We start from the raw sequence: 2537 nt of genomic DNA on the forward strand, positions 1-2537 counted from the left end.
TTCCAATTACATGATTTAGTTTGGATCGTTCATTTCCTTCGACCTCATTCGTTGATCTCCAAGATCCAATGGTTCCTATGCATTCATTCTTCATCTATCCCCTCACTTTGACTTTGCGCCATTTCTTCAGTATTTTGTGGTTCCGGGGTTTTCTTCAAGGTTTTGGCCTTTCATTTTCCCACTGCTCAACTCTCTCTGAGCTTGACTTCTGTGAATTCTCACTTCGTTGTTATTCTTGGGCTTTTCAACATAGTATATATATATATATATATATATATATATATATATATATATATATATATATATATATATATATATATATATATTTCGGTTATGGCTCCGTATAACCATTTATATTATGATTTAACTTGATCACATAGGTATATTGGGACTGATTCTTTTATACTTGTTCCTTTAGCAATTCCACTATGTCATTATCACTTCTTCCTCTTGGTTTTATCTTTTTTGAAATATTTTCAAGTTCTTGAATGAAAAATGAATACTACAAGCAACAAAATTGCATGTTACAACAGAGCGTGTTCCTTGAAATTTTCATGCATATGCATTCGAAGGGTGGATATTCATTCGTGAACCAACCCTTCGAACGCATATGAATGAGAATTTCAAGGAACGCGCTCTATGAGTGCATCATCACCTCAGGCATCATGAAATATCAAAGACAACTGCAATTAATAGATCCATGGAAGCACCTGGTTTTTTAGTCTGTCTCCCATCTTGAGCGCACTAGACTAGCCCATATAATTTTCAACATATTGATTTGGATAACTCATTATTTATTCTCCTAAAGTGAATTAGTTGTATATTCATTTGTCATATCTATAAACTAGTTTTCTCTTTTTTTTATTGACTGTTTAGGGAATTTGGAGTGGGCTCAGAGACACATCGATCGTTGCATACCTACACTAGCAATACCCTAAAATCAAATTAGTCGGGCCTTATGAATTATTTCCAAACCATGTACCCTGTTTATTTTGCATTTGAGGAAGAGAAGTTGAATGCACTATTAACTGATATCAAGCAAAATGATGCTATTGGTTAGCTTGCAACTGCAACAACTAGAGGTTATAAGCTTGTGTTGTCGGTTCAGGAACCGAGAAAGTTGGCATCTCTGAGCCTTACAAATATTCAGGGATTGTTTCCAGGACTATGAGGGGATGGAGATTCAAGCCAGCTCCCTACCATTGCTATTGTGGCATCATATGATACTTTTTACATTGCACCAGCTTTGTCTATAGGTAGTGATAACGATGGAAGTGGAGTAGTGATTTTGTTAGAACTTGCAAGATTATTTTCTCGCCTTTATGAAAATCGAAAGATAAGAGGAAGGTATAATTTGATGTTTGGATTAACCTCTGGTGGGCCTTATAATTATAATGGTATTTTCAAGTGGCTAAGGAGTTCTAATCAACGTGTCCGAAAAAAGCATTGACTATGCTATTTGCTTGAGCAGTGTGGGATCATGGAAGAATGAGCTTTGGCTTAATGTTTCAAAACCACCTGAAATTTTTTACGTAAAACATATTTTTGATGGTATTTTAGATGTTGCAAAAGAGTTGGGAGTCACTGTAGGTGTTAGATACATCAAAAAAAAAAAAAAAAATCCTTGAGTGGCATGGGAACATGAACAATTTTCAAGACATAGAGTTACGATTGTCACTCTATCAGAACTTTCTTCACCTCGTGATTAAAACCATCAAGTTGATTGTTGAAAGCCTCACTAGGTATATTTATGATCATGAAGGAAGGAAGATTGATTTTTTTTTGCAGATGGGAGTAGTTTGGCTGTGAATCCTTCCTATGTAAAGCTTTGGTTGGACCTACTTTCTCGAAATCCTCGAATTGCACCTTTTCTCACAAAAACATATCCCATTATTATTGGTTTGAAAAAGGAATTATCTAATCATACTGTTGAGGTCAGTGTGCAACATGAATCGATGGATGGCATGTTCACTTTCTATGATGTAACACAGGCATACCCAATAAGTCTTGACCGAACATTGAATTCAACCAGTGCCCTTTAGTGTTAACTTGGGTTAGTGCAAGCGTTGGAAACTCTGAAGCGATTCTTTTTGTGAATAGCGATGCCATATTTTGGGTAATGGTAAGGGCAATGAAGGGTAATGGCAACAACTTATGCGCTGGAAGGATTCCCCATACGGGTGTCTTAAGTAGTTACAATTACTCATTCAACGCCCATGATAAGTTGTAGTTGTGATTCACCATTTCATGATGCATTGCAGCAATGTAGGTAGTCGCATAAGAAGATCATTGCTAAGGACCACACCTCAACTTGGATCAAATTGTGCTACCTGCATTGCTATTGTTCCAAAAGAGTGATGACTACAAGGAGCTCCACACGGACATCTTACAAAATGATGCTTGATGCTACAACAGCTACTAAATGACATGTGTGAAGGCCAGATGACTCTGTATGCATGAATGATAAACCAAAATGATATGCAAGAGGGATGTGGAAGATGCGAGTGCGATGGGTGAATGGATATTTTCAATCGAAG

The 2537-nt window shown here is 36.7% G+C and overlaps 1 pseudogene; it reads left to right on the forward strand.

Annotated features, from left to right (window-relative positions):
• The first annotated feature begins 976 nt into the window (after positions 1–976).
• LOC149161372 (uncharacterized) lies at positions 977–2042 on the forward strand (annotated as a pseudogene).
• The last annotated feature ends 495 nt before the right edge of the window (positions 2043–2537 follow it).

This window comes from Pinus tabuliformis, chromosome 5_2 (genome assembly GCF_031772625.1).
Source record: "Pinus tabuliformis cultivar Carrire ecotype Pingquan chromosome 5_2, CPIR1, whole genome shotgun sequence".
Classification (NCBI taxonomy): Eukaryota; Viridiplantae; Streptophyta; class Pinopsida; order Pinales; family Pinaceae; genus Pinus; species Pinus tabuliformis.